This window comes from Pinus tabuliformis, chromosome 3_1 (assembly GCF_031772625.1).
Source record: "Pinus tabuliformis cultivar Carrire ecotype Pingquan chromosome 3_1, CPIR1, whole genome shotgun sequence".
Lineage (NCBI taxonomy): Eukaryota > Viridiplantae > Streptophyta > Pinopsida > Pinales > Pinaceae > Pinus > Pinus tabuliformis.
The window spans coordinates 798,389,650-798,417,594 of record NC_142301.1 but is presented as its reverse complement, the minus strand read 5'-3'; the positions used below and the strand labels follow the sequence as shown (position 1 = coordinate 798,417,594).

Sequence of the window (27,945 nt, the reverse complement as noted above, 5' to 3'; positions counted from 1 at the left end):
GGCGCAGGATGAGAGTAAAACATTACACTATTTGTGGTTGTTGCTCTCCATTGTGCTCTTCATGTGGGATCTGCCAGAGGATAGTCAGTTTCCTCCCGTGGATAAGGATTTTCCAGAGGCTGCACAGTTTGCATGCCTCTGGGCAACAAAGGACGATGTGCGCGTCACAGAGACCAAATTGTTTTAGGTGCTAATGGAGGTGAGCATTCACATGGACATCAACCAGAAGCCACAGTTGTCTCCAACTATGTTTGAGCAGTTGTCAGGGTATGCGGAGTTTAAAGTTGCCTTCCACCACGTATACATCTAGGTGCAAAATGATTCACAGCAAAAATGGTTTGACTTACCTTACTTCGCTACAGATGACGCTATTGAGGAAGTCATCAAGCGCTGGTCGATAGAGTGGCACTCTCCATCCGATCTGGCCACAGGGACTAGCAAGTCCGCGGAGAAGAAGAAGAAGGAAGCAACTAAGTAGAAGGCCCGAAATTTGGTTGAGAAGTGAAAAAATTAGGCTGAGGAGAAGGCCTGGGTGGAAGCGGAGCGCGCTGCGAAGTAGCAGGCCGAACAGGAGGAGCATGACTCCAAGCACAGTGAAAAGTCTCTGTCGCCCAAACAGAGGAGGAGGAGCAATTAGAGCAGGGCGGCAATGGTCAGGAGGAATAGGAGAGTACTCCTTTTTGGGTCAAAAGGTACAAAGAACAAGGGAAGGAAGGGCCGCAAAAGAAATCAAAGGTGACAAATCCATCGCTGGACCCAATTACTCTGACAGACGACAACCTGGACGAGATAGGTGACAAGGTGCGGGATACCACGACAGAACTATTGCTACAGTTTGAGCAGTAGCAACCATAGGCTCTAAGCACCATTCAAAAGGATCTGCGCGAGCTGCAGATTTAGACAAATAGGATCTAGGTAGGAGTAAGGCAGATCAGCGTTGCACCAATTTTGGCACCGAGGACCACTCGGGTAGCAGAGATGGTTCGATCACTGGATCTCTAGGAAATTGTGTTCCCATATGGCTCCTTGAGCATAGAGGCGACTAATGACAAGGCCATCGTGAGTTCTTTGAAGAACATCGGCCTTACAATGGTCACGCTCCCCAGTGAATATCTTCATATGCTGCAGGCAGGTGTGACAGCAGAGTTCCGAGCGCGGGAATAGCATGCGCTCAGCCTCATAAGTGAGTATCAAGTAAAAAACAAACAAATGTTCAATGAGAAGTCAGAGGAATTGGAGGCACAGAAGAAAATTCAGATGCAGAGTGCTCAGCTGGTGGCCACAATGGCAGAAGCATGTAGAACGGTGCTGAAATTGCATATCCCAGAGGATGCACCGTTGGAGGAAAGATCAGAAAGCTTGCCATGGGCGTGCACAAGGCCAAAGCAGAGGTGGATAGAGTTCAATTTGAGCTGAACCTGAAGATCACAGAATTGGAGTTGAAGTCACAGCTTTCAACCTTGCCAGAGGTAAGAGAACAACGTGAAGCCACTGTGAAAGATGGAGTTGCGACGGTGGATGCCAGGGTGGTGCATTGCACTATGCTATTTGAGCAAGCTATGGAGGTAGTCATGGATCTGCAGGAAGATCCCACCCTACAAGTCTTGAATACCACAGTTCGTGAGCTCCAACAGAAATATAACGAAGTAAGGGAAACGACACGCACTGTTGCTACAACACAATGCCTTGCTAAGCTATAGGAGGTGAAGCAGTTGCTTAGACAGGTGGGAGCAACACTGAAGAAAGAAGCAATTCTAAAGGCCATATTGGGGCCTTAGTTGGATGAGGCATACATTGTCTCCGCCAATATTCAGGAGAAATTGGAAAACTTGCAGAGTACGCAGCAGAAAATCAAGTAGGATGGCGCAGGACCAACCACAGAGAAGCTGGTGGAACAGATCAAGCAAACAGCCACGCAGAGCGCGACTGAGGTAGCAGTGGCATGAGTGGAGTTGGGGATCTTCGTAGTAATATATCCATGCCAGCCAAGTGACTCGAGGGCGAGCCACGATCTTTGTGTTGGGGGCCTGTTAGGATGGGGTCCCCTAGGGTCAATTTTGGGGCAAAAGCCCAAGTTTTATGGTATAAAGATGTAAAGTTTCCGCAAGTTGTGGTCGCGGAGTGCGTAGATAATTAAAGAGTGATAAAGGGTTTTACCCTTCTTTATGTAAGTTGAGTCAGCTTTTTGAGGATATACGGACCATGGGATTGTATAAATAGGTGTGTCTTAGGATGTCCAAGGCAAGTAATAAAGTTTGATCTATGGGAGAAGTCTAAAGATGTAGCGAAGAAGAGTAGGAAGAAAGGCTCTGCAGCTGTATACGCAGAGGCCTAGAGTAGAGTCCGCAGCTGAGTGCGCGGACCCCTGTAGCTGAGTGTGCAGGGAAGTCTTGAGTCTGTAAGCTGAACCGAATATTAATAAAGAAGATTATTGCAGAAATTCTTGTGTTTTGCCTATTTACTTTTGTCATGAATGAATGCGCTTTATGTTATGATGAATGTTGGACTTATGAAATTATGATGTATTGATGCACGATTTTACACAATTTATAGTGTTATATGAACATAATTATTGTTAACTATTTACGTGAAGATTATCTTGTTGTATGTTGAAGTTATCGAACACTTAAGATGATCTGAGTAATTACTGGGTTATAAGTAATATTTGATGCATGTAAGTAGTGGATTCTCCTATTCAAGGTCCACGAAAGACAGTTGTAGACCTTCGCGGAGGTCTAGAGGCTGATAAAATGGAGTTACATTGATAAGCCTTAAAGGCTTATCGATCTACGTGAAGACAGATTTATGGCATAAAACGACATTACACTGATCTTTGGGGTGTGGAAACTTGGTTCCCGCATCCCCTCATAATGCTTCGGGTGAGACTTAAGTCCGCACTTCACGGTTTGATGCCGAAAGGGCCAGTAGTGTAGGGGTTTGTTTGGCGAAACTAACTCTGAACCTAGGTCAGGACCCACTAAGAAAATAATCATTATGTAATGGATTTTTTTATTTTTATTTTTATATATTTATATTTATATTTTTTTTTTAGGTGGGCAAGTTTGGGGGACGCTGGAATAGGGAAGGGGAGGTTGGGAGCCATATGGGTGCACGTTTCCTACAAGTACCCAATTTTGTGAAACATGTCCCGTACATTGGCGAAACATTTTCTTGTGTATTTCACTTAGTTTCACAAAATGCAGGGTGGTAAAATGTGTTTCTGAACACTCTCCCTCATTTTGAGGGTGTGGGAAGTGTAGGGGGCACATCCCTATGGAACAATGCAAAAATGATTTTAAATATATGATAACATACACACATATGATATGATAAGTAAGAAACTTCAATTTAAAAAAATATTTTTTAAACCTTTTCAAGAATCATGCATCCAAGTTTAAATAATAATCTTTTCTCTATACAAACAAAGCCACAATAAATCATTTTAAATCAATTGTGGTTATATTAGACTCATACCTAAGATTGCAAGATTTGGTGGAACAAGAAATATTTCTTAGAAAAATTAATTTGAAACCTACAAATGAGTAGCGAGGTGAAATGTTTGTGAATTATATGAAATTATGAGCTACAAGGTTAAAATATTTTATAGTGTACAAGAGTTTAGAAAATTTGGACTCCCAATTTCATATAGTGTAAAGAGAGCTACATAAAAATAAGAAGAAGAACAAAAGGGAAAACTTGTGACCATAAAACCTTGACATTTCACAAAGGGAAAACTTGTGACCATGCTAATTAGAGATACATAAGGATATCTACATACAATACCAATGAATCAAAGCAGATGATTCAAAACTCTAGAAGAAGAATCACTTGTCAAAAATCTCATGAAATGGCCATAACAAATCAAAGAGCATGCATGATGGTGCGACAAACAAATATTTGCTTGCAAAACTATTCTAAAACCTAGATTTCAATTATTTGTGCATAAGCAATGGATTCATGAAATAGTTGCATTCTAAAATTAGCTAGCCTTGGCTAGATCAATGAATATGTGAAATGGATCGTGATGGAGTTGTACACAAAAAATTACAAATTGTAAAAATTTTAAAAATGAAACTTCCAATTTCCATATAAATGAAAATAAAGTTTTATGAAAAGAGGAAATTCATTACTAAGTTACTACTAGTGCATTATACTAATGAATACACACCACAAAGGGAAATGTATAACCCAAATGGAACAGTTACATACTACAATTAGATAGACCAACTGACATAGAAGGAAAATTAATACATGGAATGAAATGCTAGAGTTAGCAAGTAAATAAATGCATAGGCCAGAGTTAGTAGGTTGTTTAGAGGGAAAGAGCTTGGTGGTGTCTATTTGCATATGAATAAAGTCAAACATTGTGTCATTAATTATAGGATTCGAGAGAGATATTCCATATGATTGACAAATTGGTACCAAGAACTAGAGAAACTTTCTAGAATTTGATAACTCATGTTAAAATCAATGAATTTCATGAACCGAACTTAAGCAATTTTACTTTTTGGTTGAGCTTCAACAAATTTCAAAGTTAGAGGGTAAAATGTGATGAACTCTATGACTTTGGTTTTAATGTAGAAATTGATTCAACATGCTTGTGGGAAATGGTCCTAGACTAGGAGGATAACATTCGTATCAATCCCCTAGGTTAGACCTAATTGAGAAATACGAATATGAATTACAAAACCAATAGGGTCAAAATCGATATATATCAATTTGCAATCCTATGGGTTTTTTAAATTTTTATGCTTATTTGTATGGTATGTAGAACCTTTTTCTCTTATAGTCCAACTCCCTCTTTTGCCTTTTCAAGAAAGTATCTTAGTTTACACATAAAAGAGTCTAGTACCTAATAGAAACTTTTCATTCTTGCACTTTCCCTTCCTACCTAGGCTACAAGGGTAGACATTTCTTAGTACTCTCCCATATCTCTATCTAAAATCTACTTTGTAAGAAGAAAGGACTTGGTATTTATTGCTAGGTTATCTAATTAATATCTTGCATTTATACTTCTCACACAATGTCTGTGTCTATTTGTATAACCACAAAGCTAAGACACATGTACCATTAGTCTGAGATTCTAAAATTTTTGAGCTAAACAACTATTTTCAATTATGTTGTCCCATTTATGCTTGCCATGGCATGGATCCTCTATTCAAATGGAAAAATAACTAGAAAAGGCCCATTTATTCTTATCTTGTAGTAAGGATATTAGTTATTGATCTCATTTTTCTAGGGAAAAATAGGACCTTAATACTCCATTTTTTTATCCCACAACCATTGGAAGATACTTAATAACAAACTCCACCAATCCTAGGGGTTTTTATGGTTCAACAAACTATAATATCCTAGCATACTCACATCATAGGAATTGGGTTTCTTATCCCCCGCACACACTAGAACACCCTTTCCTTAAGTCCATATCATTAACTTGCTTAGGATATCCCCATGTATCTTGCATGATACACTCACTAAGTAACATAAAAGGACCATATCACACGATAAAAGTTTTATACCCTAATTAATATTGTCACTAGGCTCCCACAAAGTCATAAACTATAGGTTAGATCATTAATATGTGTACATAAGTATGAACATAATAACCACATCCCTATAGGGATTATATACATATCGGTTCACAAAATCATATATGAATGCTAAATCATATACTCTAAAATACATATTATTAACACAAACTTGTATACCTATATTTGGAATATATAACTTTAATGTTAATACATATAGAAGTATATACATAAGAAACATCATGATCTCACATCACATAACATATGTCTAAAATGGTCACAAATATATATATTTGTACTATATTATAAATATATATGAGTTTGGTTAACTCCTTGTAAACAAGGGATTGAATTGAGCCATATTGAAAATATAATTATAATATTTCTTGACAAGGATTCAAAATGTGGGGACTCATTGACGGTGCTAGAAATACGTCAACCATGTGGGTGTACCCAATGTGAAGTCCCCATTAGACCTCACACCATTTGGAGTAGGAGCTCCATCTGGAGTATCGTCCCGATCACCATAACTTAAGGTTTTCCTTAGTTGCAATGGATAACATAAGTGGGTATGCACACAACCTTTGAAATCAACAAATAAGATGACACTATGAAACATCATTTGTAATGTGTAAGAGACTTTCACTAGAGAGAAGTAAGAGTGATCCAAATTTATGAAGGAATGAAATTAAATACAAATATAAATATAAAACATAGAGATACAATGAAAACAAAGCTTCATTTCATTAAAAACAATTTATTGAATTTTTTTTACATGCAAAATGGAAATAAACTAGCTCAGGCCATGGTAGCTTATCTCTGAGAAGAGATGTGGCGTTTATATGCCTTCTAAATATTGTTAGAATGAGGATCAAGGGCTTATTTATTTTTTAGAAATAATGGAAAAACCTAAACATCCAAAACATTAACCCTAGCAGATGAAGCACCATGTAACAACCCTGGTTAAAAATCCATGTAAAATATATAAGACCACGGTTGATGGGATGCATATTCCAAGCTAAATGGTGGGAAAAACATCCTAGTGGATGTTCATTTGGTTTATTATGTCTAAGGAAATTGGAAAAGGAAATGGCTAAGGCTTTGGAAAGGCATGAGGCATTAGTTGGTATATTATTTATGAAAATAAAGGAAATTAGGAGAAAAGGAAGGTGAAAGGTCACAAGTTGGATGTGAGGAGGAAATTGAAGGAAAATAATGGAAATTGAAGAAAATAGAGGCCTCATTAATAAAAAGGCTTATGAGGATCATTGGCTAGGCTTGGTCAGTGTAAGGTTGGTCAGTTCAGTTTTGGAGCTCTCTCTCTATTCTCTCTCTCTCATACTCTTGGATACTTAGATTTTTCTTGGAGCACTCTTGGAGGAGTGTGGCTACTTGGATTTTTGGAGCAAGAAGGCAAAGGAAGAGTAGGAAAGTGCAAGAGGACATGGGGATCAACAACAACAATGGGTTTTGCTTGCAGGTACCGAGTTGCATGTATGTTTTTGTCACTAGTTTTGGCATGCATGGTATATGCATGTGGTTTATTGGTCATGATTTTTCACTGGCATGGAGGATTGCTTGGATTGAAAATGGCTTTGCTTAGCTTTGCCATTTCCTGGATAACCATGGAGATTGTGGGTTTATTTCCTTGTTTTGTTTTGGTTGGTTCTCATGTTTCCTTAGCTTGGGTTGAGTTACTAGTTCTTGGAGCCTTGGTTGGAAAAACACTTTGGAGCCCTGTAATGGCTTGGGTTGAGTTATTAGTCTTGGAGCATTGCTTGGACAAACGCTTTGGAAGCCATGTAACAACTTGGGTTCAGTTTCTAGTTGTGGAGCCTTGGTTGGACAAACACTTTGGAGCTCTTGATGGGTTGAGTTACTAGTCATAGAGCCTTGGTTGGACAAACACTCTAGAGCCCGACAACAACAGTGGGTTGATTTACTAGTCTTGGATCCTTGATTGGAAAAACGCTTTGGAGCCCGACAATAGTCATGGGTTGAATTACTAGTCCTTGAAGTTGGGTTGGAACAAACACTCTGGAGCCATATAAGGCTTGGATAGATACCAATATGATGATGGTTTTGTGATGTCGGATCGTGAGGTGGAATCATTGTTTGATGGGTTGAGGTGGATGGCCTCTAGAAGCCTTTGATGGTTTTTGGATTGTTGTGTTCTATGAGATTTGACATTCGTGCTTGAAATATGGCACGCGGGTGAATGGTTGAAGAGAGATTTGGCTCAACCATTCTACGGTTGGGTGGAACGTGGTAGTCTCATCCCGGGTTTGGGTTTTGCATCATCAATATGAGGTTATTTCTCCTTGTATTTCTATGAGTATTATACTAGTTTATATGTGGATTATATGGTTGTGATTTCCTTGGTATTTATGTTTCTATTATGTTGGTTATTTATATGTTTTATGATAGTGGCTATGTATGGCTCTCATCATGTTTTTACTTCTATATGAATGAACAATGTATCTATGGCCTAATGGATGAAACTGCAACTAAAATGATAAGGAAACAATGCCTCATAGAAAATCTCAGATAAGTATGAGACCCCTAGTGCATAGATTTGTTATTTACACTATATATTACATATATGCCAAGTATTTGACATAATGTCAGTCCTGGTTGGGGATGGTTAGGCCTAGTCCTAGAGTTAGTTTTTGGCTTATTAGTCTTGTCATCATGTGTTTAATGGATTCTAGAAGTTACAACAAGTTCTAGCAAGTGGTCGAAATTCTAGGCTTGAAAAGTGCCTTAAAATCTTCAGACTCTAGCATAGGTTTGTTGGAAATAGTTCCTGGATGCAGGCATGCAGGATTGTGGGAGCGTCCAGAGCTCTTTGGATGTGGGCATGCCCATAGCATGGGAGCGTCTAGAGGTCAAGTGGTCCAAAATATTAGTGGGACCCAAGGGTTGGTTGGCAACAAGGTTGGATTGGTTCTTAAGGGTCCTAAGGCTAATGTTGAATGTATGTATGGTGTGTTTCCGTAGATTCCACTTCCTTAACGTAGCTTAGGAGGTTGAATCATATCATAGTGGCCTCTAGTCGCATGTTTACATTGGTTTTCCGATTTCTTGGGTAGATGTGGGAGGAGGGTGTTACAGAGTGTTATCAGAGCATGGTTCACCCCTCAGACTAGATGGGTTGTGTGTTGGCCATGCATTCATATTGGTTGCATATGTGTTCCTTATTCTTGTAGTCGATCTGCTTGTTCCATTTGCATGGTGTTGATCATGGTTGTAGTGATGTATCCATCTAAAGGTTGATGGTGTTGTTGTGGCATGTGTCATCATGAGTGTATGGGTGTATGTGCATTGTTATGCATGTCGATGTCTATATGCATGCAGTTTCATGGTTATGGTTATGCATGTATGGTAGGTCAAATATGCATTGTGAATTCATTATATGCAATTAGGTCATCATGATGATATTGGTACGTTATGATGCTAATGTGTTGGATGAGATAGAGTAGGAGACATATACCATTAAAGTGAAGTTGCAACAATGGACTTTGGGGGCAAGAGCATGATGTCATACAGATTTGTATGTTGGGCATGCATGTATGTAGGTTAAGGATTGTTATATGCATTATGGTTATGCGTATGCCTTTCATTCTATTGATGTTATAGTTACATACATGATAGATGCTAGTTAATTAGTGTAGTCATATGCACATGTGTCAGATAGTCATGAATGATAGTAACATGTGGATGTATGCATTGCTATTGTTGTTTTAGATAACTTTCTGATTAGGTTATATGTTGTTGATGAACATGATATATAACTTGTTGTTGTTATATGATAGTTAGCTTGATGATTAGGTTATATGTTGTTGATGAGCATGATGTATAACTTGTTGTTGTTATATGCTAGTAACTTGATGATTAGGGTTATTACATTAAGATCTTGATGTTATATGTATCATGCTAAATTGGATTGACATATGTAGATGGTTAGGGTTATGACATTTAGGTATGAGTCGACTTATTTGTGACATTGTGTTGTGCTAATCTAGACTGACTATGCAGATGTGATTATTATGTATGAATGATAAATTTTTATGAGCTTATGATGTGGACATGTTAGCTAGTGACTATTATGGATATCATGACCTTATTTGGGGTTGAGTTGATATGTTGTGAAGTTATATCATGCTAATCTGGATTGATTGTGCAGACAATATCGCCTCCCCTAAGATACATTAAGGTATGAATTTTCTTATGTCGTATACTTTGTGCTTGAATGTTTGATTATGACGTCTATTTGGTGTTTGAGTGTTTGGTGTCTATTATGTCGTCTAGTTGATTTATTTAACATGGTATGTTTGCAAGTTGGTTGAATGTTTGATGAATTGCATAATATGAGTATGTGTTTCAATGATCTTGTTTTAATATGATTGTACTAATACATATGTGTTGAGACAGTTGATATGTACTCGAGTGTTGTAGGTGATAGTTGTAGCATTATGTCTAATGACTATGAGTTGACTATGGATTATGACATGATTGCTAGTCTTGTTAAAGGTTGATTTCAAATTGATAGATATGATTGCCTTGATATTTGGAACATGTGGTTGACATGTGTGAAGAGTTACAGGAAACATGCTTGGTATTAGCATGACAAGGTAATAATTGATGTATTTATATAACTAACTGTTGGGTGATGTGACAACACATAGTAAGCGTCGATTCCAACAAAGTAAAAAGGTAGAAAAAAGGAATTAGGCAAGAATTCCTTTGGTTATGTTTGGAAACCCTAATACCAAACGAATGAGTTCTTTGCATACAATAAGTCTTCTTAACCTTAATATTGTCTGACATTATGTGGATATGTGCTAGATTCGTGAACATGTATTTGACAGGTATATTCGCTAGTCTATAGTTACAGATGGATCTTTCAGGGGAATTGGAGTCTCTTGACAGATGGCATGGATGTGTTCAGTTGTAAGCAACTTGCTTGGCACAACAATGTAAGGTAATTGGTGTATTGTTATGTTTATTTAGACACTGACAATTATGTGTTTATGGCAATATGATGGAGGGGATTGCATGGCAAAGAGACTGCCTTGAAATCTTAGAGAAGGCTCAGGTTGAGATTTCCTTTGAAAGCACTGGGAACCATGGGGATTGAGTCATGGTGTTTGTTTCCAGTCTTGTGCTTTTGGTATTTTGTGATTTTCTTGTGCTTGATTTGCAGTTTTGTTATGTCTAGTGTATGATCATGCCACCTTGTTTGTGGTGTCGTATTGTTGTTGGTTTTCCATGGTTTTCTTCTTGTTTACTTCTCAGTCTTGCCTTTATTGTTTTGAGAGTCTTGGGAATTGGTTGGGAAAGAAGAAATTTAATGGAGCTCGGGGAGAGTTGAATGAAACCTAGCAAGTAATATAAGACCTAGATGAAGCTCGGTACATGAGTAAAGGCAGTTGAAGGTAAGAATATGATAATCGGTTGGAGTGGCACGGTCAATTGGTGTAAATGGGCTGGGGAAGTACAGTCATGAGAAATATAAAAGGAAATTTGAAGTGAATGATGTGAGGCATCCGATTCCTTGGCTATTTTGGGAACTGTTGTTCTCAATGTTGCGCATGTGTTGCATGCATAAAGGGAGGTATCTTAACCTTGACCTTATGATATCTAGTAATTACATTGTGATCATGATTATGTTGGTGTCTATATATGTATACATGACCATATGTATGTATGTCATGTCTGATAGGGTCATCATGGATCACGATTGTTTTTATGCTAATGTTTATATGTATATATGTATGTGTGTATGACGTTGCCTGTCAGGATCATGATTGTTTAATGCTAATAATTATACGTATATATATGTAGGTATGTATGTTGTTATTTGACAGGGTCATTAGGAATCATTCTTGTGAAGGAATGGTTGCATATGCAGGTGAATGGCATGAATAGGTTCCTAGTCTTACGAGGAATCAATTGGGAGGAGTAGCCCTTACAAAACTATTTGGAAAGGCATGAGGCATTAATTAGCATATCATTTATGAAAATAAAGGAAATTAGGAGAAAAGGAAGGTGAAAGGTCATAGGTTTCATGTGAGGAGGAAATTGAAGGAAAATAATGGAAATTGAAGAAAATAGAGGCCTCATTAATAAAAAGGCTTATGAGGATTAGTGGGTAGGCTTGGTCAATGTAAGCTTGGTCAATTCAGTTTTAGAACTCTCTGTCTATTCTCTCTATCTCTCTCGTACTCTTGGATACTTAGATTTTTCTTGGAGCACTCTTGGAGGAGTGTGGAATACTTGGATTTTCGGAGAAAGAAGGCAAAGGAAGAGCAGGAAAGTGTAAGAGGACATCGGGATCAACAACTACAATGGGTTTTTCTTGTAGGTACCAAGTTGCATGTATATTTTCCTCACTAGTTTTGGCATGCATGGTATATGCATGTGGTTTATTGGTCATGATCTGTCACTGGCATGGAGGATTTCTTGGATTGACAGTGGATTTGCTTAGCCTTGCCATTTCCTAGATAACGATGGATATTATGGGTTTATTTCCTTATTTTGTTTTGGTTGGTTCTCATGTTTCCTTAGCTTGAGTTGAGTTACTAGTTCCTGGAGCTTTGGTTGGACAAATGATCTGGAGCCTTGTAACGGCTTTGGTTGAGTTATTACTCCTAAAGCCTTGGTTGGACAAACGCTTTGGAAGCCCTATAACAGCTTGGGTTGAGTTACTAGTCCTAGAGCCTTGGTTGGACAAACGCTCTAGAGCCCTTGGTGGGTTGAGTTACTAGTCCTTGAGCCTTTTTTGGACAAATGCTCTGGAGCCTGGTAGTAGTTGTGGGTTGAGTTACTAGTCCTGGAGCCTTGGTTGGAAAAATGCTCTACAACCCGAGAACATCCATGGGTTGAGTTACTAGTCCTAGAAACCTAGTTGGAACAAACACTCTAGAGCCCTGGAAGGCTTGGATAAAGATCAATCTAATGATGTTTTTGTGACATCTGACCCTGAGGTGGAATCACTGTGTGATGGGTTGAGGTGGATGGCCTCTGGAAGCCCTGGATGGTTTTTGGATTGATGTGTTCTATGAGATCCCACATTCATGCTTGGAATATGGCACGGACGTGAATCGCTAAAGAGAGATTTGGCTCAGTCATTCTATGGTCGGGTGGAATGTGGTAGTCCCATCCTGGGTTTGGATTTTGCATCATCAATATGAGGTTACTTCTCCTTGTATTTTTATGAGTATTATACTGGTTTATATGTGGATTATATGACTATTATTTCCTTGGTATCTATATTGTTATTATGTTGGTTATGTATATGTTTTATGACAGTGGTTATGTATGGCTCCCATCATGTTTTTACTTGTATATTAATGAACAATGTATCTATGGTCTAATGAATGAAACTGCAACTAAAGTGATAAGGAAATAATGTGTCATAGTGAATCTCAGATAAGTATGAGACCCCTATGCTTAGATCTGTTATTTACACCTGTAGATTACATATATGCCAAGTGTTTGATAGAATTTCAGTCCTGGTTGGGGATGGTCGGGCCTAGTCCTAGAGTTATTTTTTGGTTTATTAGTCTTTTCATCATGTGTTTAATGGATTCTAGAAGTTACAACAAGTTTTGGGCAGTGGCTGGAATTCTAGGCTTGAAAATTGCCTTAAAATCCTCGGACTCTGGCATATATCTACTGGAAATAGTCCCTGGAAGCAGGCATGCAGGCTTGTGGGAACATCGAGAGCTCTCTTGACGTTGGCATGCCCATAGCATGGGAGCGTCCAGAGGTCAAGTGGTCCAAAATCTCAGTGGGACCCAAGGGTTGGTTGGAAACAAGGTTGGATTGGTTCCTGGGGGTCTTAAGGCTGATATTGAATGTTTGTATGGTGTGTTTCCATCGGTTCCACTTCTTTAATGTAACTTAGTAGGTTTAATCATATCATAGTGGCCTCTTGTCGCATGTTTACCCTGGTTGGTCGGTTGCTTGGGTAGACGTGGGACGAGAGTGTCACATGCAAAACGTATGCTAGCCCCATTGTAATATTCCTAATGGAAAATATGCAATGATAACAAAGACATGCAATAATTTCAAAACATAAATTTACTCAGTAAATGCACACATAACAGAAATTACGCCTGGAACACCAAATTGGACAATTTTTATTAAGTATATTGTTGGAATACAACAAAATATGGAAGGAATGCAAAAGGCAAGCTACAAGCCTTAGGTGATTAGTACAAAAGTGTTCAATGACTGTAGAAGTGTTTCTCTCCAGAAAACTACATTGGCCCTATGTTTCTCCAATGTTGGCTGACTTCAGACCTTGATTTTCCCCCTCAAAATTGCCCAAAAAATTCTATAAAATTAGGGGCAGACTCCTTGCCAAAAGCCCAGAAAAACCCGAAAAGGGTTTTCTCTATTTTTGATCCTCCAAATTCATCCTCACACTGCTTGGCCCTCCTCGAAAACTAGAAATCTACACCTGTAGCTGATTCTATTATTTCTTGCTTCCAAAATGCTAGAAATCCCCTGCAAATAAGCCTCCAACCAAAATACCAACAACCCAACTCCTCAGCCCTCAGGGCAAAACTCCCTCTGGACAACCCACACTTATGATTGTATAGTCATGTAGAGGATGACGTAGTCCTTTAAGTTCATAAATCATTCTGATCATTATGCTCCCTCTCCTGTTCAAGATTCACTCCTCTAGGATGGTAATCGATCAAGGAATACTCCGACAACACTTCACACCCAATTCCCAACATCCTTGCTCCTCCAAGATTGTGTGGCTTCCTCTATTGCGTCCCTATTGAACCAAGACAATGTGATTCCTTGTAGGATATGTCTCTCTTTGTCTCTAAATGAAAAGGAATACCTTCCTAGGGTGGCACTCGATGTCCACCAAGGAAAGGGTGAGCTTCACTCCTTGGGAACCTTTTTTACTAAGAAACATGATGTAGCTCAGTTGAACAACCAAAGAAAAAATGAGTTTTCAAATCGTTAAAAGGCCCTAGATGTTGCTCCTCTTCTCTTGTTTATGCTTGTTGGCCTTGAGTCTCATGTGGGCCCCATATCTAATTTCGACCTTACTTACTAAAATTGAATTTCCTACCATGGGGTGTGTATTATTTGTGGGTATGTGGCACCCACATTCCACTAAGATGCACATCAACCCACTTTTCCCAAGTTTCTTCACCAAAATTTGCATTAGGCAAAACATGACAAAATTGAAAAAAAAATTCTCTCACCTTAGGAAAATAATTAGGAAGGGACATTATAGTCCTCCCCTCCCAAATGTTGTTTGTCCCCAAGCAACTACAAAGTCAAATGCTGCAAAATTTTTTCACTCACCCATATAGCATTCTCCTCTGGCAAATCCTTCCATTTGACCAAGTGCTCCCTGATCACCGTATTCCTCAACCTCCTCTCTCAAGTCTCCAATATGAACTCAGGTGTCAAAACCAAGTGCCCCTCATCATAAAAGGTACGGAACTCAGTCATTGTTGTAACCTGATGTCCCAAAACCTTTTTCAGGCATGAGACATGGAACATGTTGTGGATCCTGCACTTTGAAGATAGCTACAACTCATAAGCGACCTCTCCAGCCCTCTTGACTACCTTATATGGCCCATAAAACTGAGGTCTAAGTTTTTTCCCCCTTCTTCTTAAGTGACTCCTATCTATATGGTTGCACGTGTATGTAGACCATGTCCCCTACCTCAAACTGCCTCTCCACTCTGTGCATATCAACATACATCTTTTGTTGATTTTGAGCCATCTGCAAGTTGTTCTTGAGAGATCGGAGAATCTCCTGGCTCTCTTGAACCCAATCCTTTGCCCCTGGGGCCCTGCTATCTCCAAACATCAGGTTAGAAAAAGAGAGTGTATCATATCCATAAATTGCTCGGAAAGGAGACATATCGATCGACATATGATAAGTGGTATTGCAGCAAAACTCTCCTAGATGAAGCCACTTGACCCACTCTCTCTTTTGGCCCATCACATAGTTGCGCAGGTACCCCTCCAACCACTTTTTCATGATCTCAGTCTACCCATTGATCTGGGGGTGATAGCTAGTGCTGGGTGTAAGCTCTATTCCCCCCATCCAGACCATGTAATAAGAAGATCTCCCAAATGAATAACTCATCCATCTGAGAGGCTGAAGATCTTGATGAGATGGAGAAGAAATGGGCAAACTTGGTCAATCTATTGACCACCACATAAATGCAATCTCGCCCATGTGCAACTAGGAGCCCTGTGATAAAGTCCATGGACACACTCTCCCATTTCCTCTCCAAAATGGGAAGCGACTATAATAAACTGGATGGATGTCATAGTTCCACCTTATTCCTTTGGCAGTCTACGCACTCCCGCATGTGCCTCAACAAATCTCCCTTGAGCCCCCGCCATGAAAATCTCTCTCTAATAGCACGATATTTCTTAAGGAAGCCCGAGTGTCCTGCTAGGGTGGAATCGTGAGATACTTGCATAATCCTCTCTTTATGTTGATATCCTGGCACCAAATATATCCTATTTTTGTAGTAGATCAGTCATCCATCACCCGAAATCTGTTATCCCTATGGATGCCATCCAAAATATCGCAAGCCTTCCTATATTTGGAGTACTCAACCAAGAGTTGAGCCTTCCAGTCATGCGTAAGGACCATCAGAGATAGTACTGCAAGCCTCCTAGAGAGGGCATCTTCCCCCATGTTATGATTTCCCTTCACATACTTGATCTCAAAATCGTAAGACTAGAGCTTACTCACACATTTCTGATGTCTCTCCTCTAATGACTACTGCTCCATGAAAAATCAAAGACTGTTGTGAGCAGTCTTCACCTTGAACCGGTTGCCCACCAAATATTACCTAAATTTGGCCAGTGCATGAATCACAACCAACATCTCCTTGTCATACACCAAGTACAACCACTCATGGGGTACCATCTTCCTACTCTCGAATGCAATAGGATGGCCTCCGTATCTCAACACGGCCCCAAATCCCTCACCTGAAGAATAACACTCCAACACAAAGGACCACATGAAATCTGGTAAAGCTAAGAAATGACAACTGCTCATAACCTTCTTGAGGTGCTCAAAGGCCTCATGTGCCACCTGTGTCCACTCAAAAGCTCCCCTTTTAATCAGATCATTGAGGGGCGCTGCAAGATGTGATAATCCCCTCATGAATCTCCTATAGTATGTGCAAATTCCCAGGAACCCCCTCAACTCTATCACGTTCTTGGGTGTGGGCCAATCCAATATGGCTCTGATCTTCTCCTGGTGTACCTTCACTCCGTCCTCCCAAATCACATGCCAAAGGTACAACATCTCTGTTAATCCAAATTTACATTTGGCTATCTTCGCATACAATTGTTGCTCCTCAAGTATGTGAAGCACTACCTTCAAGTGTTGAAGGTGCTCCTCCCAATTCTGACTATAAATAAGTATGTCGTCAAAGAAAAAAAGGACAAAATGCCTCAACTACCTACAAAACACACGGTTCATGCATGACTGGAATGTAGCCAGAGCATTGGTTATCCCAAAGGGCATCACCAAAAGCTCAAAATGTCCATAGTGGCAATGAAAGGTAGTCTTAGGGATGTCTTGCTCCCTTACCTGGATCTGATGATATCCCGAGTGCAGATTTGTCTTAGAGAAGTATTTCCCCCCTCTAAGTTCATCCATCAACTCATCAATGCATGGGATGGGATATCTGTTCTTCAATGTCTTCTTATTGAGGGCCCTGTAGTCAATACACATGCGTAGTGTCCCATCCTTCTTCTTCACCAACACCATGGAAGAAGCGAAGGGACTCGAGCTAAGCCTGATGTGACCCAACAGATCTTGGATGGTTCGCTCTATCTCATCCTTATATGCCTTTGGGTGCCTATATGGGGTGGTGATGACTACGTTCAATCCATCCTCAAACTTAATAGTGTGCTCAAACCCCGATTGGGTGGTCTACCTGGTGGGATCTCCCCAGAAACTCCTTGGTGCCTCTCCAACAAGGCAAACATGTTTATATGCACATGTTGTTTTGGAACCCCTATCTCTGAAATCCTTAACTCAACTGCCCACTCAATGTCTCCATGTCATAGATCTTCCTCCATCCGGTGAGCTGAAACTGTCTGTGGTGGATAAGAGTGCATTCCCCTCAATAACACTAGCTTCCCATCTGGCCCCATAAACTTCATCTCCAACTTCTACCAGTTAGTGGTGACCCTCCCCAATGAATACAACCACTGGACACCCAACACCACATTGGTGTTTGGGACATCAACTATAAAAAAGTGATCAGTGAGTGAGTAGTTCCCCATCCTCACAGTCAACCCGAGAACATACTTCGTGCACTGCATGGTCCGGTCTCCTGGCACTAGCACAGAGAACCCCTCAAATGTCTTTTTTTGGATGCCCCTACGCTCCACCATCTGAGCATTAATAAAGTTGTCGGTGGCCTCACTATCCACTACACTAGTAGAAAATGATGAAATTGGTGACTAGGTGACTAAAAAGGTTCGTCACCACAATTATTTCAAGTGAATTACTACTAAATTTGAGCAATTTTAAGTGACCAAAGTAAAAATGACTAACTTAAATGACTAGTTTAGTTTAGGGATAAAATATACGACTAGATAATAAGTGACCAAACTAAAACCGACTAACTAAAATGACTAATTTAGTCCAGGACTAAAATATATGACTAGATATTAAGTGAAAAAATTAATAACGATTAATGTAAATGACTATAGTCCAAGAATAAAAATAAGACCAAATAACAAGTACAACAAGTATATGAATTAGTCATTTATGTTAGTAATTTTTAATTGTGTCACTTCGGAAATGGAAAATTGCAATTTTGATACTAAAGTGTTTCATTTCACTACAGGGGTTTCTGAATCCATCTACAGTGTTAAAATTAAGAGACAAGGGGGTCTCTGAATCCATCTATAATGTTAAAATTATGAATACCATTTTATCTCTAAATTTTAACACTACATATGGATTCAGATATTCTCAACATTAGTTTGACCTTCCTTCATCGTCAGGGCAAGGCTCTTGGCCTTCACCAAATCATCCAAGGAGGGTAAGGCCAATGGCACTTGAGATGAAGGAAAATAAAAAAACAAATCAGAGAAAGTTGTAACTTCTGAAACTTCTTAAAAGCATAAGAAAGTCATAACACATTGCATATCTTTCTCCTATCTATAGGATGAAAGGGAAACCAAACTCAAATCTAGAGAACCCCAAGAAGAGTTTTGCAACCCCTCACAAATGGCATCGAGCCCTGGGCTGTCCAAAACTAGAGGACCCAAACAATGCACAATTGGAGCAACGGTTAGGGCCTCTAAATCGCTAGATGACAACCTTATCAAATTATTAACTTTTCTTTCTAAAGACCTGGTAGGCCTAAAAACAGAGGCATGGTTACCTTTTGATCTAACTTCCAAATTTGAATGGACAAAATACTTGTGCTAGCAAAAATTTGTTGAAAACCCCCTCCTCCAATCCATAATCCACCAACTCCTCCTTCATGTGGGTCTGATACTAAGAAACCAACATCTCATCTAAAAAAACATATTTGATGGGGAGTTGTGTTCAAAGGGTTTATCATGGCGACAATCTCTGTACTTAAAAAATATACATCATGTGAATAAAAATCTCATGGTTATCATTTAATATTATTTTTCATTTTTACAAGGATATCAAAGCCTGACATTGTCCAAAGCCCATTCACTCTTCGTCAAAACTACACCTCACTCTAGTCAGAAACTCCACAACCCTTTCTTTGCCTACAATTTTTCCATGGGCCTATAGGGTTTCTCCATAATTATTGAATTCCTCTCCCATGGTAGAGATGTTGTGATATCCTCTTTAACATTTTGACTTCGTTAAAATAACAATAAAATAAATTATAACTATAACTATAATTAATAATTAAACCAATCTAGATCCATCTTAACTCTAGATCTACGAAGCACCAAGTTGGAAGAATGAAATATATTTCTTAAGATGAAAACTCTTTTAGAGCGAAAAGAGATTTGACCCCTCTCGGTAAAGAGTTAAAATGGATCTAGACCGGACATATACATTGAAAAAATAAAAAAATGAAAAAAAAAAAGCTTGCAAGTTCAACTACCTTTCTTTTTGAAAAATATTAAAACATTTATAACCTTTGATAACTTAAAAAAAAATCAAAATGTTTATTATATTCAAATAATATTTTTTTACATTTTTGAAAAAAGGTTGGTTGATTGTGAAATCAATGTGGAGCCAAAACATAAAAAATTACATGAAGCTATTGTTATTCTAGGGGCTACAATGTCTCTCTATCAGCCACTATAACCAAGAAACATCAATACTACAGTGCAACATAAACCATACATTTTCTCTTTGTAGCATTCAAAAAAATTATTTAATGTCTTCACGGTAGCTTGGCTTAGACACGACCATAATCCTAAAACCATGATTGATGAAAATAAAAAGTTTGTTTCTGTTGGGATTCTTTTATCCCCCAAGTGTCTTCTTGCAGCTCCAAGCCACCCTTGGATAGCTTATCAACTTCCCTGTTATTTTCCTTGTATTCACAAATGAAAATGAGGTGAATAAAAAAATATTTCAATTTCTTGATGTCTTGTAAGTCTGAAACAAGGGTTGTAACAAGAATTTTCTTCGCTCAGCATCACCTTTCATCCATTGGATCACGAGGAGGGAATCCCCTAGGACTTGTATTTGAGAAATTACTTTTCAAGGGCAAGTATTAGAACCAATGTAGGGGAAATGAGTTCACTACGGTTGTTTGAAGGATCGCTAGTACTGGATTTGAAGCTGAGGAAGTGATTTTGTGTGAGGTAGATTAAGCTCCATGCTCTTCTTCCAGGTGAATATTTTTTGGAGGCTCCATAAAAAAATACCCATGGAATTTGAGTGTTTATGTTCATATCATAGGTCTGAGCATGATGAGGGGTGGAGGATAATTGGGGAAAAGTGCTTAAGATATTCAGACTTTGGAAAGTGCACTTGAAGGGTATAGTGTCCTTGTTCTCAATTTTTATTTTTATTTTCATTTCTTTCTAGCCAGACAACCTAAGCCAAGGTGATAGGAAAGCATTTGTAAACTTTGAAAACATTATTGAATTCCTTGACATTATTCATTCATGGGTTATTGGGGTTACAAGATCATAACCCTATCATCTTACATTGGTGGGCTTACAACGAATGGCAAGGTATTCCCTTTAAGTTTAATCACCATTGGTTAAAAATACTTGGATTTGATACAATGGTTCACACAATTTGGGCATGAGGCTTTGATCCTTTGATCACCTCTCCCCTCGAACTTATTGGGCACAAGCTCCAAACACTCAAGGAGACTGTTTGTAACTAGGTTTAGATTCAGAAAAAGAGGCGTATAAAATAAATTGAAGAGATCGATTTGAAACTCAGTGTTATGGCATATCCATCCCATAAATATTATTTTGCAGTAGCTCAACACTTATAGGATACTTCTCTGTAAGGGCATAAAAGGGAAATTATTAATTTCTAGGAGGAGGAATGGAAGTTGGAGATTCGGTCCATTTGGATCATTGGGGGAGACAAGAATACGAAATTCATTCATAATTATGCCTCTAAGAGAAGGCGAGAACACCATATGGGAAATTATGGATATCAATGGAAAATGTTTATCATCCTTGAAGGAAATACAGGTGTAGGGTATGCGGTATTTTTGGTCACAATATCCTGAGTGCCTTCCTAAGGGGGAGGTGTGCAATTCCAAAAAATCTTTTGTTTTAGTTGGGAATTCTTACAGAGATATAAATGATCTTTGTAACACAATGAATCAATTTTCCAGATAAATGTATCAAATGTATTGGGATCTTGTTGCAACTTTTAAATGAGTGTCCATACCTCTTCGTCATTCTTCCATTCATCCCTTGCTTCAATTATTCAATCAAGTTGGATAATATAAATCACATAGAACAATTCTTCCACATCCTCATCCTTTCTTAAGAGTGCATTTGTAACAACATTTTGCTTCCCCTTTTTGTAGATGATTTCAAAGTCATCACCCAACATATTTGTGACCCATTTTTGTTGCTCTTCTAAAGATAATCTTTTTTCCAAAAAGTATTTAAGACTATTTTCATCCTTTTTTACCTTAAAGTGTCTTCCCATTAGGTAAGGTCGCTCTTTTTAAGTTGTTCATTTACGAAATCGATTTGGATTAGAGTTTTAAATTTGCTGAATATGTAAGCAGATTGGAATTTCTCTTTAGTGGAAGACTACCTTCGAGATTGGATTATATACAACATCTTGGTACTCCTCCATTATATATAATGTGTATTATTTGGAGGAGTCACAATTCTTTAATATTTGTGAACATTAATCCTAATATTTGGAGTTGGTGCATTAGGATTGTAGCATTTTACATAGATGCAAGGTTTGGAGGAAAATTATCATCCGTGAGACATGTCGCTCATATAATATTTTATGTGGGTTTTTCTATGGAGCCACAAAGGAGGTGATGTGCAGCTACGGTGCATACATATCCTTTTTACTGGGTACAATGTATCATTTTATTTGGAATGGCGACAAGGGGTCTAATACCCACACAAAAGTTTCTTCTCTCTTGGGATTATTATATTGTGCTCAAAGGTTTGATATTGAGATGTTGGAGGTATTCTGTGACTCCTAGATGGGGGTAGATGGGGAAACAAAAAATACATCTTTCAATAGACCTCTTTTATACAACTGGATGAGGAGGATCCGAGTGATTATTAAACAATTCAAGGAGCTAAATTTTTCTCATACACATAGAGAATTCAACATTGTTGTTGACAAGCTGTCAAAACATGGTCTCAAGCTGCTGACAAGCTGTCAAAACATGGTCTCAAGCTGCCATTTGGCAAGATATACTATACATACTTTATAAACAACAATATACAATGAAGAGGTTAATTCTCATATATATGATTCATTCGGTGCTTCACATTCGATGATTTCAGTCTAGAGGTGGTTTTTGTTGACATGGTTTATGATCTCATTTTCTACACTTCTTTACATTTGGCAAGATGGTCTTTCAAGGATATTCACATAGGGATGTTGATGATCTCTTTTGGATCAATTTTATGCTTTGGGGCTTCTAGTTTTGATGGATATATTTATCTTTTGGATAATGTACATGTTTTTATGTTAGGTTTGCAACTCATAATATCTTAGCATATCTAATTTGTTGGCCTCAGATACTATCTTTATAACTCTCTGATCTTAGATAATATGTTTTGACGATTTTTGTAGATTTTTGAAATGTAACTATTCTCTAAGACATATATTGATACTTATATGGTGACATATTGACTTATGGACTATGTAAACAATGAGTTATTGCATCGAGAGACGCTCTCCAACCCGGTATGATAGAGATGTTGTAATGTAATGTTTAACATTTTGACTAAGTCAAATTACATAAAAATAAAAATAACCCCATAAAATTAAAATAATAATAAAAAAAATGGCCTATGGTATTAATCCATGGTATTAACCCATGGTATGGTATTCATATGGAATATATCTTATTTAAAGGGGGGGAATTAAACCAATCTAGATCCATCTTAATACCAAGGGGAGAGGGATCAAATCTATTGATTTGCAAACCTCATTTAGAGTGAAAAGAGATGTGATCCCTCTTAAAGCTTGGTAGATAGGAAGTTAAAAGGGATCTAGAAAATATTATTGATTATTTATAGTTAATTTTTTTTTTTGAAAAGAGAACACTAACAATATCCTTTTGAGATCATTTTGATGTCGAGTCACTTTAACACGTCATACTTTACCCCTAGGTCTGAACCCTCCTCGTCAATACCAAAATAATTTCCACTTGTTATGCCTACTTTAACAACGAAGATAGGGGTGGCCTTGAAATTCCTTATGGACTGTATAGGAAGTTCTTTCATCTTGTGCCTTTTCCTTCCCATATTTATCCCAACTTTTCATTATCCAGCCTAGTTGCCCCACTTCTTATTGATCCCCAAGTTTTTTTTTTACGTAGAGAGCAATTCGACTGGACTCGAACATGGGAACGATCTTTAAACACTCATAATAGGAAGAGGCAAGTGCAACTATCTCCTGCCTTGACCATAAGGGAGAGGAAAACCGTTAAATGAGAACGTTTTGTAAATGAAGTTCAACTCAACTTGGACCAGGAATTCTATTTCAAAATAAGATTGATGGCATGGAATCTAGCCTCATGTATATGCATTCTCAATTCTTACACCCTATCTATCGTAAAGGAATCAATCAGTGAAAGAGACATAGATCTATTATATCCCACCCACAATCACAACATCATAGGTAGAGGGAAAGGTGCGAAAGGTAGAAATTAAACATTTAGTTGATTAAGTTGATCCAATAGTAGTAGCTCCAATAGGGCCTGGGGGTTCACGGTGTTGCTTTACCATAGACCTGCCCAGCCAGGGGAAGCCTATGCGCTTTAGTTATTGACTCAAAGACCTGCACAAAGACATAGTGCATTGAATATCTTGATTGTATGGATTATTGAAGCACTAGCCAAGCCTCACGAACTCTGAGCATGGGCATATGGGTTTTGAAACCCAGAATGCGGGATTTCGTCTGAAGCAGGTATGGAAACTCTTGTAACCCCAATACTCTATTTTCATTGAAGTTTATCTCTCATGAGCAGCAGCTGCCATTGCACAGTAATCCTAATCCTTCATCTAAATGGATGTTTCATTACACAATAACCCTAATTTGTCATCTAAAATGGAAGCTTCATCATTCATCTAAAAAGGAAGCTTCATCATTCATCTAAAATGGAAGCTCCATTACACAATACCCTTGATCCATTATCATTTTATTCTTCCTTGTGGAATTCCATGGTGCCCCCTTCTATGAAGCCCTTGTTTCACTCGTCACTGCTGCCTCAAGCCCCCAAAGAGCCCAGTTTGGACCCCTCTCAGTGGATGCTCGTAAATAACAAAAAAATCATTGCTAACTTTGCTTTGTCTGCATATTGCTATCATTTTTTCATTCTAATTGTTTCACCTTAGCTGGGGGTTTATTCGCTCTCACTATGGATGGATTGTAAAAAATAGAATTGTACTTCCTTTGAATTGTTCTTTTTTTAACCCTTGCCCTAGGTTTGTTCGATCTAGCTTTGGGGAGTTCGGGAGCTTCCCTCTCTTTCGGATGGATTGAATTGGCACAACACTTGGTTTGGGAAGTGGATTTGAAGTCTGATAATTAAGATCTATAAATTGGTAAAGGGCCAAACCAGTTATAAATCCAACAGAGGTCACTGAAAAATGAAACATTTAGAATACCCAAATCAAACGCTTAATATATCGATTCCATTTAGATAATAGAAAGTATGAGAACCACAAATATATTGATTCCATTCAGACAATAAAAAGTATGAGAACCATGAATTTGTTGTTTGGGAGTGACAATACCAAAAGAAACGCTTAATGTGTCACTTCGATTGCCATAAAAAGTGAGAGGATCATGAATTTGGTATTGAAGAGGGAGAGTATTGACTGACCATCACAGTGTTTGGTGTGGTGGAGGGATGTGAGTGCACTTATGGGATGATCAGTACAAGACAAGGCTGCATGCATGCATTAATTCAATAATTCATGGAAAACAAAACACCATGCTCTTCACACTGCACTTAACACCCCATTTCTAAAGGGAAGGAATAATGTATGATCATGGATTCCAAAATGTGTGACGCTGAGACTGCCTGCATGCTTATTTGAGATTAAAACGACCAAATGCCTCCATTTTTCCTTCCTGGGATGACTAATCGTTTCCCAAAAAAAAAAAAAAGACTACAAACTAAATTGTCTTCACACTGCATTGTTTAGGCACAAGCAGGTGAAAGTAGCAGTGGAATTGCTCGATAGAATGAAGGTGAGGATAACCCCAGATACTAACACATATGCGTTGCTACAGGAGGGATGGGAGATCATAGGCGATGTGACTAATGCTATAATTACCTTTGGAGAAATGGTTAGCGATATCGGATGGTTGTCGAACAACATATCAACTTATAATGCCTTCTTGAGCATTCTGGTCAATGGCTCTTGATTTGATGAGGCATCGAGGTATCTGGCCACGATGAGTAATAGGAAGTGTTTTCTCAATCTAGCCTTCTTCCGAAAAACACAACAAATCCTTTACCAGGTTAATAACATGAAGGATGCTTATGGACTTCAGGAGTTTATGAGGGAAAATGGTATTGTCCCTGATTTTCCCACTTATTCTTGCAGTGCAATCCCGATCCAAGTAGATTTTGTTGACCTTTTGTTGGATGAGATGGTTTTTAATGGTGTATGTCCTGATTTTAAGTCTTAAAATACCAATTTTGAAGGCCTTTATGATTGCTCACAAGGTGGAGGAGGGATCGAAAAAAGGTGGAGGAAGGATCAAGCATTTTTTGAGAAATAATTAAGAATGAATTTTGTCCCCTCTATGATAATTATGTTATGGCAATAAAAATGTACCTTGAAGCAGATGATCCATAGATGGTTGTAATGATGTGGAAACACATTATACGAAAGGTCATTTTCCCAAAATCAGATTGTGTTGCTATATTAATTGATTGGTTTTGTGACCCAAGAAGATCATTAGAAGCAGTAAAGTATTATATGGAGGCAATTGCTAGAGGAGTGCAATTACCTGTTGAAAATACGACAAAGTTGAAGAAGGCATTGAGTCAAGCAGGTAAGAAAGATGCATATGCACAACTTGAAAAAAATAAATGAAAAGTATTTAAAGTCAGACCAAGTAATCACTTTTTAAATTTTTCAAGTCAATCCCCTTGAAGGGGGGCAACCTGCCTTCGGGCTAAGCCAATGTTTACAATGTTGGTTTCCATTTCTTATTTTTATGAAGTGGTTATCAGTGGATTTCAAAAACCTCGACAACATTGACTGAGGCAGTATAGATGAAGCTCAATGGTGGAATAAGTTTCTCTCAGTTTTTCCGTTCTTTTATGGTAGCTATTTGTGTTATACAATGTTTAACTCTGTGTCTTAGGGCATCATTTATCTCGATTAAAAAACATCTTGGACTTTTTTGAAATTCATTTTCTCCTTTTTCTTCTTTGCCATTGTATTGATTTCAATTTGTAACTTTTGTATGTTGAATTATGGCTTAGGAGGAGATTAATTTTTTGAGGAAGAGTAAAGATATTCTGGTTGTTTTATGTTGCAAGTGTGTCTTGAAGTTGCTAGTGATGGATGTAGCTCCTCCTGTTGTTTCTCCAACCATTTCCTTAATGAGAAAATTGTTAGAGAAAAAAAGTAGTTTATATCTTGGTTCTATCTCTAGGTAGCCAACTTCCTAATAGAGGGGGTTTGACACACATGTGTACAAAGCTCCTCCAACAGTATCATAATATAGGCTATAGCTCTTTCTTGGATTCCACAATTTCACTGTTTGTATCCCTTTGTGGATTTTGGGCTTGAATATCATTTCTGAGCTCAAAGCCACAACTACCCATTATAGGCTCTTCCTTCAGCTTGTTTTACCTAACCTATTTGTATTGTCTTTTCTATAGGGTTCATTCTTTTTGTGTCGATAATTCCAATATACTTTTCTATAGAGGTGAAAGAATAGATTCACTAAGAATTTGATATGATACCACAATCTGCTTGGAATATGCTTTGCAAGGTAGTCAAAAGCACACTTTGTATCATTTCACATTAATTAATATTCTCCTTTCTTCCATAGGAAACTTTCCTGTTGGTCTTGATTCATGGTCAAAGATCCTTTGAGAGAGGTGAGATAAGAGTTTTGATGCCTACCTCCATCCACTCCTAGATAGAAGTCTTTCAAATTATCATCTTGGCATTGAATGCCTCTTCTTTCTCATTAGCCAGTTCCACTTGAGCCTTCTTGTAGTTCTCATGTCTGGTATCATTGTTTATTGCGAATTTGAAGCTTGCTTTATAAATCAAGAGCAAGGAGTGCAATTTTCGCCTTCAAAATATTTTGTTGATATAACTACTTTTTTTGGAGTATTTATTAATTTGTTTTTGTTTTCAATTTTGGAACCTAAGTGGTACTGAATTCACTATGTGCATTTTTTAGTTTGAGGACTTAAGTGATACAATTTCTTTTGCAGCAATTTGCAGATGTAGAGGATGCTAATCAACATGCCATGATTGAACTTCTAAAGGAACATTGTGCATAATCTTTGGTAAGTTTGTTGATGCAATGCAAAAAAAAAATTAAGTACATATTTATTGTTGACAACTTGACCCTTGATATGTGTTATGATTCTCAGTTAAGGTCTTCCATCCTCTCTCTTTCTCACTGTTGTTTATCATCAGGATCAATATATTCTATTTGATGTCTCAAGGAAAACTTGCTCAAGACTAGTTTTAAATTCTGAAAGGAGTGTAGCATTAG

At 38.1% G+C, this 27,945-nt stretch overlaps 1 pseudogene; it reads left to right on the top strand.

Annotated features, from left to right (window-relative positions):
- The first annotated feature begins 1,364 nt into the window (after positions 1-1,364).
- On the top strand, positions 1,365-26,294 carry LOC149189852 (putative pentatricopeptide repeat-containing protein At1g26500; annotated as a pseudogene).
- The last annotated feature ends 1,651 nt before the right edge of the window (positions 26,295-27,945 follow it).